This window comes from Coregonus clupeaformis, chromosome 12 (genome assembly GCF_020615455.1).
Source record: "Coregonus clupeaformis isolate EN_2021a chromosome 12, ASM2061545v1, whole genome shotgun sequence".
In the NCBI taxonomy this organism is placed as follows: domain Eukaryota; kingdom Metazoa; phylum Chordata; class Actinopteri; order Salmoniformes; family Salmonidae; genus Coregonus; species Coregonus clupeaformis.
The window spans coordinates 46109563-46121914 of NC_059203.1; the positions used below are offsets into that span (position 1 = coordinate 46109563).

Sequence of the window (12352 nt, forward strand, 5' to 3'; positions counted from 1 at the left end):
CATTTATAAGCCATTCATAAAGAAAAGGCCCTGACTTGATGGACCAATTTCACTAAGCCTATTATCGTCTTCTATATGCAAAATGAGACTGTTTCATCGCATATTCTAGCCTAACTCAATAGGGGTTTGTATTATGCCAATGATTAAATAAATCAAAGCCATTGCAGTGCCAAAGAAGTGAAAGCCGTTCTCTGCCTGGGGGAAAAGCAAGCTCGCGCTGGGTACTGGGGTCCGGATACTTGCGCGTCTTCCTCTACCTCCTCTGTCCCTCCCTCTTTCACTTTCCTTCTCTTCTTTATACGCACTCGAAGCTCGTTCACTCCCTCATACTGCTGTTCCCTTTAAAGCAGGGAATAACGACGGGGCGAAAGCAGTATTGGATTGATTTGACCGCGGTGTGCAACGGCAATGGTCCACACCTGGATGTGAGTTTGACGAAAAGGTAGGTAGCAACATTTTGCATTGTATTATTTACATTTCAAAGCCTACATGCGGTACTTCCATCTCATCATAGGGAATAGTTTATTACGCTACAATCTCTCCTTACTTCTAAATTAATTGTTGCACATGCATGCAAAAAAATGAATAATCCACTATTGTTGCTCACGCTAATGTTGCTCACAACACACACGTCCAAAAATGGACGTATGCCTCATTTTAAAAATGTAAAATGTTGGTAGGTTATGCTGGATTCCATTACTTTATGATTTTTTCCTCTTGATGTAGGCCTACCGCACAATTTAGTGGATTGGCTACAATAATTTGGTACAATGGTATTTCATGTGAAAGACACGATGGAGCGAAATGTCTTTCACTATTTTATATTTTGCAAGGGAGACCATGTCAATGCTTGGTTATTCTGCAATAATTCCATTCCATACGATTGCCTTTACGCTCCTCGAGGATAAAGCGAATATGATTCAGAATATGTTTGGTGGAACATGCCCATAGCCTCATCATCATAATATCCCATATGCGTATGCGCACAGTTGTCAGGAAATTGTGTGAAGGCGATGTGTGGCATGGGGTGATAGGAAATAAATGTTCATTTCCATGGTGCGTCCTAGGGCTCCAGAGGCACAACTTGTAGCGTCAACGACGCGGCTATTCGTCTGACAGCCTCCGCCTAGCTGACAGAATTAATAACAAACCTAGCCTACTCTCCATGATAGTCATCTAGCCATGATGTCATAAAGAGCCAGTATGCCTACACAAATAATGAAGAATTAGATGTAATTTATATTAAAGGGAGAAAACTGTTTTAAGAAATAGGAGTTCCCAGTAATGAGAATAAAAAGTTGTAATCATACACATCCATATATGTTATCGATTTGTTCGATTTGTTTTCGTCCAGGGCTTTATTTTGTCTCAGTCCTGTTGTCAATGCAAATTGGATCTTCTATCCCAACTCCAAGTTAGCACAATCCACTTGCCTGATTTTCCCCAGACACGCCCATCTCACACAGTGCACACACACTCAGCCTGACTGATGCTTATGCACACACACACACCGCTCATGCACACGAACATACACACACACACACACACACACACACACACACACACACACACACACACACACACACATACCCGCGCGGGCACGCAACACACACACACACACACATACACACACGCGCGCGCGCGTATGCATAACATGCTGAGACACTGATCCAAACAGCAAACATAGTCCCATGTCACACCCTCTCTGAAACATATTCAGTCAGGCATTTCAAAAATAACTCTGTGTTTGACGTTTTTGAAAGGCATTTGTATGAACTGTGGACAGAATAGTGACTGACAGCCCATCACCAATACCTAATCACTGATTGTTGTGGCCTTTATTCAGATAATCACACCAAAGAAGGTATTCCTACAGATACCTCACTGTGAGGGAATACAATGGAAGCATCTGGCAGAAGTGAAATTAAATAAACATTCAGAAGACTAGAACAGGCTCTGCTTTATGCTGCATGCTCAGACAGGTCCATGTATGGAGGTAGTCTCACCTCTGACCATCATGCTTCTGAGACCTTTCTGGTTTCTTTGACAGCAAATACATAAGATCTGGACAGGGTTTCCCAAAAGCATTGTAGCACTAAGATCATCTTTCGTCCATTTAGTTTCAGTGGAATTATGATGATCTTAGTGCTACAATGCTTTTGGGAATCCCAGCCCTGTTTCAGATCAGATGCTTCAATAACAATGTAACAATTTAGGTTCTCATAAAAGGCAAACATCTCAGTGTATTTAACCAACACAAACTACACTGAGTGTACAAAACATTAAGAACACCTGCTCTTTCCATGACATAGACTAACCAGGTAAATCCAGGTGAAAGCTGGATGTCACTTGTTAAATTCACTTCAATCAGTGTAGATGAAGGGTAGGAGACAGGTTAAATAATTATTTTTTAAGCCTTGAGACAATTGAGACATGGATTGTGTAAGTGTGCCATTCAGAGGGTGAATGGGCAAGACAAAATATTTAGTGCCCTTTGAACAGGGTATGGTAGTAGGTGCCAGGTGCACTGGTTTGTGTCAAGAACTGCAACACTGCTGGGTTTTTCATGCTCACAGTTTCCTCTGTGTATCAAGAATGGTCCACCACCCAAAGGACATGTAGCCAACTTGACACAACCGTGGGAAGCATTGGAGTCAACATAGGCCAGCATCCCTGTGAAACGATTTCGACACCTTGTAGAGTCCATGCCCTGATGAATTTAGGCTGTTCTGAAGGCAAAAAGGGGGGTGCAACTCAATATTAGGAAGGTGTACATTCAGTATATGTTATGTGTGTCACACTGATACAATGTACATTGTCATTGGTGAGGCTTAGTGTTTTTCTTTTTTTGTGGTTTTTGTCTTCAGTGGACAATTGACCTCTTCATGGAGTTCCACGGTACTCTTCATACGGCTGTATTCTCTATTACTGTTGTTAACATTTGTCATGCATCCTACAGTATCTGACTGTGGCAATAACATTAAGGCGAATAGCTTGCTACTGGAATTCTTATTTTTATGGAGGCATTCACTTTGGACAGCTTTCAAGTTGTGTTTAATTTTAGACTGAATGGAATGTTGATATTTGGATAGCTGTTGTCTACTCTCCTCTTGAATTTAAACTTGGCCCAGGATGGGTATTTTTTGTTGTTATTAGATTGGATTAATGATGCTGCAACATTTACAACAAAGTAGCCATTTAATTCACAGATTAAGCCAATTATATAATGAAATAACTTTTGTGTCAATTGCCTTCCTGTGATCTAGCTATGTGATGAATGCTTACCAAAAGCCTTATCAAGTGACCATCTTCCTTGCGTAAAACGAATACATGTAGTACATATTTGTCTCTTGATTCAATCAGTTATCCAGCATGTGTTGGTGAAGTCACTGATGTTTTGACACAGGACATAATCCTCTTTTTGTTTGGGTCTGAAAACTGGAACTAGGCTATGATAGAAATGCTCTATTAGGTCCTATTCCACTACGAGAGATGAAGGAGAGTCTGAGGAGCGGAGTGGCGGAAGAGATTTCTACTTTTTATTTCACATTACATCCTTACCTTACCTTTCATTGTGGCTGGCAACATGTCATTCTTGGTCAGCAGGTCAAATTGACTGTCACGAATGCTGATGTGGATGCGGTGGTGGAGTCAAACGCAGGACACAGAGGAATAAGTCAAAACGACTTTACTATAACCTCGAAAGGTACACACAAAATAAACGGCCTCAAAAATACACTAGAGGCGAAACAAATACGCAAGTGCGTAAAACCAACACGAAGTGCCAAGGTACCGAACCTATACATCCATGACAAGCGGACAATAACACACAAAATACAAACATAACATAGGGGAACTTATAGGTGACATAATCAATACAGAATACGAAACAGGTGCACTAACTAGACATGACAAAACAAACATCGAAAACATCAAACGGTAGTAGCTAGTACTCCGGGGACGACGAACGCCGAAGTCTGCCCGAGCAAGGAGGAGGAGCAGCCTCGGCGGCATCCGTGACATTGACTGTAAATATCACAGTCGCCACTAACCAGTAAGCACAAACTATTTAACAATTCGAGCAACTTTTCTTCTAAAACAGATTACAATATTGAATAATGCAACCAAACCATATTACACTCTTGAATAATGCAACAATCCACAAGCATGTGCAGACATTTAAATTGTTTATTTCCTCGTCCGTACACATTCAATTACCTGACAATACACAGCTAACGCCTCAAAAGTCTAAAAAATAAGGAAAATGTCTGTACATTTAATCTGTTTCAAAAACATTGCTATGCTATTACAATTTGTACTGTAATAGTGTTGGCTCAACAAGACAATTGTGTTTACACTGCCCTGCTGCTTAGAGGGGGGCAACTGTCGGGTGTTACCTCTGGGTGTAGCGGTCGAGACGTGACAAGTACACAAGTTTACATTGCAGTATATGTGTAGCTGCTTAAATCCTCTTCCGCCAATCAGCACTAAGTAGACCTCTATTTCCCCATCCGTATCATCTTCTTCCTTCAGCAGTTTCTTCCATCCAAGCTTATTTTATAGTTTGTTTGTGTTAGTTAAATCCCTCATTTAGCCAGCAATGTCTTTGTTCCAGCCTACACAGTCCGAGTCAGCAGCCTTACTGGGTAGAGCTGTCAGACACTAGCTTTGTTAACATTAGGCCTGGAACACTCCAGTTTAGATTTCCACCGCCCAGAGCACCACTTGATGCCTGCCGACACTCTTAAAAATAAAAGTGCAAGTTGGAACCAAATAAGCTTCTTGAGAGCGAAGACATAGCGGAACCATTTTAGGGTTTCTGAAAAACTATAAATGGGATGAGTCTTTGAAGAACCATACAAAAATCCCAAACCAGAAATGTTTCGGCCCGCCAGGACCGGAATTGAATAGCCCTGCTGTAGAGTTTTAAGCCTTGTTTGCATATTTTCCAGGGTGCCTTTTGAGTGAATTTTAGACTTACCAGTACCACCCATGACTGTGTTTGCTAGTGACAGAGACATGGTTGTTGCATTCATTCATTTTCAGTCCTGTGGCCTTCACCAAGTGAGATTCTAAGTCAATATGTTGTCATTAAAATTACATTATTTAAGACAATACAATACATATTTCATAAGGCCTATTTCTTGAAACAGGCCTAGTTTTATCCTAATACTGTTGCCTGAAACTCATATTTTACAGCCTGCTAGTCATATTATGCTGGCTTGCAAAGTAGTGTATTCCTTTTGGAATCCAGCCAGAGTGAGGATATCCAACTTTTCAAAATTTAATTCACCTGCAACCTGCATTCAGAATGACTGCTAGGGTTGGGAAGACTAATATATGAGACTGTCTTAAACATCTAAATTGGAACAATCATTTAATTAACAGGTGCAGTAAGTCCAAGTAACAGATTGCATTAGTTTAGAAACATTTGTTATTTATATTTTAGTAGCATAAGATTAATTAATCAATCAATCAATGTACATGCAAAAACATAGATATTGAAACAAACAATTCTAAAAATCAACCTGCAATAGAGCATGCTGGGAAATATGATATTGGTGGGCGTGGTTTTGGTTCAACTCTGGTTATTAACACCAACACTGGAGTTCGTACACACCACTGAGTGTTCATTGAACTATTTATAATGTCAATTGAACTCTTAAATCAACACTAGAAATGTTGAAAAATCAACTCTAGTTAACACTGGCCGATTTGCTGTGTGTTATGAAAGGGACTCATCTGCAGGCTTCCATAAATTTCAAAAACCTTTTAGAATTCTGATGAACCGTAGATGCCACGTCAAGAACCCCATACTTAACTAAAGGCAAGAGTACTCCAAGGAACTTTAAGAGCTGGGGAAGAACCATTTATGAACACTTTTTGTCAGTGTACTGAGAGACTTGGATGGAAGAGAACTGCTGGCATGACATCACATCATATCACTCCCCTGACAGCTCTGTTTGTCTCTCTGTCTGTCTCTGACTGTCTCTCTGTCTGTCTATGTCTGTCTCTAAGCTGCTGTCTGTCTCTCTGTCTGTCTTTCTGTCTGTTTCTATGCTGCTGTCTGGCTTTCTGCCTGTCTCTCGGTCTGTCTCTAAGCTGCTGTATGTCTGTCTGGTAAATGTGTGGCACATCTGTATCTATCTCACTCTGGGGTCATGTAGATACATGAGTTGGTCATAGTGTGTGTGTGTGTGTGTGTTAGTTGTGTGTGTGTGTGTGTTTGTTAGATGCTTGAGGCTGCTGGAATTTCAGAGCACAGCATGCTGACTTCAGCCACCCAAGCCATAGACTGTTCAATCTACTACCGTCCGGCAAATGGGACCGGAGCATCCGCTCTCGGACCAACAGGCTCCTAGACAGCTTATACACCCAAGCCATAAGACTGCTAAATAGCCATAAGACTGCTAAATAGTTAATTAAATGGTTACCCGGTCTATCTGCATTGACCATATCTTGCACTGACTCTATGCACATTCACAAGACTATATACTTACATTTACATTTACATTTACGTCATTTAGCAGACGCTCTTATCCAGAGCGACTTACAAATAGGTGCATTCACCTTATAGCCAGTGGGATAACCACTTTACAGTTTTTTTTGTTGTTTTTTTTGGGGTGGGGGTGGGGGGGAGTGGGTTGGAGTAAGGGGGGGGGGGGTAGAAGGATTACTTTATCCTATCCCAGGTATTCCTTAAAGAGGTGGGGTTTCAAATGTCTCCGGAAGGTGGTGAGTGACTCCGCTGTCCTGGCGTCATGAGTGAGCTTGTTCCACCATTGGGGTGCCAGAGCAGCGAACAGTTTTGACTGGGCTGAGCGGGAAATATGCTTCCGCAGAGGTAGGGGAGCCAGCAGGCCAGAGGTGGATGAACGCAGTGCCCTCGTTTGGGTGTAGGGACTGATCAGAGCCTGAAGGTACGGAGGTGCCGTTCCCCTCACAGCTCCGTAGGCAAGCACCATGGTCTTGTAGCAGATGCGAGCTTCAACTGGAAGCCAGTGGAGTGTGCGGAGGAGCGGGGTGACGTGAGAGAACTTGGGAAGGATGAACACTAGACGGGCTGCGGCATTCTGGATGAGTTTTAGGGGTTTAATGGCACAGGCAGGGAGCCCAGCCAACAGTGAGTTGCAGTAATCCAGACGGGAGATGACAAGTGCCTGGATTAGGACCTGTGCCGCTTCCTGTGTAAGGCAGGGTCGTACTCTCCGAATGTTGTAGAGCATGAACCTACAGGATCGGGTCACCGCCTTGATGTTAGCGGAGAACGACAGGGTGTTGTCCAGGGTCACGCCAAGGCTCTTCGCACTCTGGGAGGAGGACACAACGGAGTTGTCAACCGTGATGGCGAGATCATGGAACGGGCAGTCCTTCCCGGGAGGAAGAGCAGCTCCGTCTTGCCAAGGTTCAGCTTGAGGTGGTGATCCGTCATCCATACTGATATGTCTGCCAGACATGCAGAGATGCGATTCGCCACCTGGTTATCAAAAGGGGGAAAGGAGAAGATTAGTTGTGTGTCATCAGCGTAGCAATGATAGGAGAGGCCATGTGAGGATATGACAGAGCCAAGTGACTTGGTGTATAGCGAGAATAGGAGAGGGCCTAGAACTGAGCCCTGGGGGACACCAGTGGTGAGAGCACGTGGTGCGGAGACAGCTTCTCGCCACGCCACTTGGTAGGAGCGACCGGTCAGGTAGTACGCAATCCAAGAGTGAACCGCGCCGGAGATGCCCAGCTCGGAGAGGGTGGAGAGGAGGATCTGATGGTTCACAGTATCAAAGGCAGCAGACAGGTCTAGAAGGACAAGAGCAGAGGAGAGAGAGTTAGCTTTAGCAGTGCGGAGAGCCTCCGTGACACAGAGAAGAGCAGTCTCAGTTGAATGACCAGTCTTGAAACCTGACTGGTTTGGATCAAGAAGGTAATTCTGAGAGAGATAGCAAGAGAGTTGGCTAAAGACGGCGCTCAATAGTTTTGGAGAGAAAAGAAAGAAGGGATACTGGTCTGTAGTTGTTGACATCAGAGGGATCGAGTGTTGGTTTTTTGAGAAGGGGTGCAACTCTCGCTCTCTTGAAGACGGAAGGGACATAGCCAGCGGTCAAGGATGAGTTGATCAGCGAGGTGAGGTAAGGGAGAAGGTCACCGGAGATGGTCTGGAGAAGAGAGGAGGGGATAGGGTCAAGCGGGCATGTTGTTGGGCGGCCTGCCGTCACAAGTCGCAAGATTTTATCTGGAGAGAGAGGGGAGAAAGAAGTCAAAGCATAGGGTAGGGCAGTGTGAGCAGGACCAGCAGTGTCATTTGACTTAACAAACGAGGATCGGATGTCGTCAACCTTCTTTTCAAAATGGTTGACGAAGTCATCCATAGAGAGGGAGGAGGGGGGGATTCAGCAGGGAGGAGAATGTGGCAAAGAGCTTCCTAGGGTTAGAGGCAGATGCTTGGAATTTAGAGTGGTAGAAAGTGGCCTTAGCAGCAGAAACAGATGAAGAAAATGTAGAGAGGAGGGAGTGAAAAGATGCCAGATCCGCAGGGAGTCTAGTTTTCTTCCATTTCCGCTCAGCTGCCCGGAGCTCTGTTCTGTGAACTCGCAATGAGTCATCAAGCCACGGAGCTGGAGGGGAGGACCGAGCCGGCCGGGAGGATAGGGGACATAGAGAGTCAAAGGATGCAGAAAGGGAGGAGAGGAGGGTTGAGGAGGCAGAATCAGGAGATTGGAGGGAGAAGGATTGAGCAGAGGGAAGAGATGATAGGATGGAAGAGGAGAGAGTAGCGGGAGAGAGAGAGCGAAGGTTGCGACGGCGCATTACCATCTGTGTAGGGGCAGAGTGAGTAGTGTTGGAGGAGAGGGAGAGAGAAAAGGATACAAAGTAGTGGTCGGAGACTTGGAGGGGAGTTGCAGTGAGATTAGTAGAACAACAGTATCTAGTAAAGATGAGGTCAAGCGTATTGCCTGCCTTGTGAGTAGGGGGGGGGGACGGTGAGAGGGTGAGGTCAAAAGAGGAGAGGAGTGGAAAGAAGGAGGCAGAGAGAAATGAGTAAAATGTAGACGTAGGGAGGTTGAAATCCCCCAGAACTGTGAGGGGTGAGCCATCCTCAGGAAAGGAACTTATCAAGGCGTCAAGCTCATTGATGAACTCTCCAAGGGAACCTGGAGGGCGATAGATGACAAGGATATTAAGCTTAAATGGGCTAGTGACTGTGACAGCATGGAATTCAAATGAGGAGATAGACAGATGGGTCAGGGGAAAAATTGATAATGTCCACTTGGGAGAGATGAGGATTCCTGTGCCACCACCCCACTGACCAGATGCTCTCGGGGTATGCGAGAACACATGGTCAGATGAGGAGAGAGCAGCAAGGGTAGCAGTGTTTTCAGTGGTAATCCATGTTTCCGTCAGCGCCAAGAAGTCGAGGGACTGGAGGGTAGCATAGGCTGAGATGAACTCTGCATTGTTGGCAGCAGAACGGCAGTTCCAGAGGCTGCCTGAGACCTGGAACTCCACGTGGGTCGTGCGTGCAGGGACCACCAGGTTAGAGAGGCAGCAGCCACGCGGTGTGAGGCGTTTGTGTAGCCTGTGCGGAGAGGAGAGAACAGGGATAGGCAGAGGCATAGTTGACAGACTGCAGCAGATGGCTACAATAATGCAGAGGAGATCGGAATGAAATGAACTAAACATCTGGGAAAGGAGAGAGCGGGGCCTCCCTCACCACAACTCCCAAATATAACTCTCCCAACTTCCACCTCAGAAACTATAATTGTTGTAAACTACAGCGGTTCAATGTTTTCTAGGAATAGACTAACTTAGTTTATTCAGCTAGCTAACTAGGTGCAGTATTATTCCGTGAAAAACGTCCGGGCACCTCGTCATAAGACGCCACAGCCAGCTAGCATGGCGGTCTCCAACAACACGGTTTAGCGCCAATACTCGGCCACAACAAACCACCAGTGTATCAACACGCAAGCAGATCGTTCGTGTCCGTGTCTAACGTTGTGGGTTAGTCCCGACAGCTTGAGCGAGTCCGTCGTCAACTTATTCAGCCAGTTAGTTAGCTAGAATAGTTAGCAAACTAGCTAGCCATTGCTTTCAGACAAAGAAGAACCCCTCCTTTCACGGCACGAACACACAGAGAGAGCCAAACTAACGTTAACTAGTCACCCATGTCCCGAATTCCTTGAACGACTCGGGCTATTAATATGTTAAAAAATAAAAAATAAACACAAGTGTAGGTTATGACTTACCCCTAGCAGCTACTGTTAGCTAGCCAAGTGCAAAGCTAGCCACTGAATTGACTCAGCCAGTTCGCGTCTGTTCGCTCGGTTGTTCCAGCTATTGTTTACTAGTAGCTATCCAGGTAGTAACAAGCTAGCTAAATTTCAAGCACAGTAGCCACTTGCTACCTAACGTTAACAGTTCAGACAATGAGGTTAGAAAACAGCTGAATGGTAGGCAATTATTGTATGTAATTATTGTAGGCAGCCAGCTGGCGTAATTACAGGCACTCTCAGGCGTGAAACAACTATACCGTTGCTAATAGCTACTCGCCAGCTAGTCCAGGTGGTGAGTTAGCTAGCTAGCTAGCTTCGTGCTACACCCGGCACAGCCGAATACAATACTAACCTACAATAATTACATACAACAACCCACGATACCTACCTACAATACCTAACTACAATCTAAATACATAGTTTAAGCCTTACTCGACAAAGCCCAAGCTATGTATAAAGCCAAGCTTACCCGACGCCAAGCTTACCCGACGACCTCCTCCTTCGACGCGAACCCGTTTAGACTACTATATATACACTATATACACACACACTCACACACACTACACTGACACTCTCACACAAAGTCCACACACACTCACACACACTACACTGACACTCTCACACAAAGTCCAAACACATTCACATACACTACATACGCACATACATACTAAACACGCACATATTTTCAAACACGTCATATGCTGCTGCTACTCTGTTCTTTATTTTACTCTTATTATTATCTATCCTGATGCCTAGTCGCATTACCCTGCCTTTATGTACATATCTACCTCAAATGCCTCATACCCCTGCACAGTGATATGGTACTCCCTGTATATAACTTTATTATTGTGTGTTTTATTCCTATTGTGTTACTATTTCTATAATTTCTTTTTGGGAAGGGCTCGTAAGCAAATAAAGTCTACACCTGATGTATTCGGCGCATGTGACAAACAACATTTGATTTGATTTACCCTGATTTGCAATTCAAATGAGGAAGTATGAAGCATCCACTGGGTCTGTGGCACATAGGCAGTGCTCCTCGCTCTGCACAGTCTTTACCTGGAGACAACCAGCTCCTGTGCCCCATGTTAACCTCATAGACTGATCCCACGACTCATTACGTGGTCCTCTGTAGCTCAGCTGGTAGAGCACGGCGCTTGTAACGCCAAGGTAGTGGGTTCGATCCCCGGGACCACCCATACACAAAAATTTTATGCACGCATGACTGTAAGTCGCTTTGGATAAAAGCGTCTGCTAAATGGCATATTATTATTATTATTTATTACCACGTTACAACATGCTGCCTTCATCATTAGGAAATAGAAGTGCTTTATCTTGCTTGTATCATTATTCATTTATTACAGTACCAAACCAGAGAACATATGAACCCAGATCTATATAGACTTTAGTACATGGGCTTTACAGTGCGGTGTGTGTTGAGAACAGAGTGTATGCTTTAGTCAGTGTCTCCACTGGGCTGTCATTGCTGCTGGCCCTGTGGAATGTTTCCCTGGCTCTGCGTTGTTGTAGTTGGGGGAATCTGGTCACGTCTCATGCAGTGGTGCAGGGACGAGTCGGAGGGAGTCACAGAGACGAGCCACAGGCTTGGTCAGGGACACTGTACTACTGAGAACACACATAGACAGAAGAGGAGACTTTGCTTTACACTGCTCTCTGATGTTAGCATGGTAAGGCCTATTCTGGATGGTGTCATTCGTGTCGTTGTTGTAAAGTGTGGTGTTTCAGAATAGTGATCACGTGTTTTTGTCTTGTGAGAGTGGGTGATATAAATGTTTTATATTTTGAGTGATGTGAAACGATATTACATTGATTGATAGTTGATGCTTTGAGATATACCTGTAAAACACTAGTGCAAAATGAGAGATACAGTGTACAGGATAAGATACACATACAATGGTAGGCAAAGTAGGAACAATAAGATAACTGAAAAGCAGATGAAAGGATTGTAATCTCATTAGTGATTAAACAATGATGCCTTAAAAAAGGACAAGGAAAATATTTCCATAATACCATGGCATGGAACTGGCCAGGGGGAGTTGAATGTCTATTCATGTTCTTTGTTCAGA

General features: G+C 44.3%; 1 protein-coding gene across 8 annotated transcripts in view; it reads left to right on the top strand.

Annotated features, from left to right (window-relative positions):
• Window positions 1-272: 272 nt before the first annotated feature.
• Window positions 273-12352, top strand: part of LOC121578287 (band 4.1-like protein 1) — a 110100-nt gene continuing 98020 nt past the window's right edge. For 6 of the 8 annotated variants that reach the window (XM_045223887.1, XM_045223889.1, XM_045223890.1 and 3 more), the window contains exon 1: window positions 273-442. The gene's annotated coding sequence lies outside the window, so the exon portion shown is untranslated. The remainder of the gene's footprint in view (window positions 443-12352) is intronic. The other 2 variants (XM_041892563.2, XM_041892564.2) reach the window with 1 other exon arrangement.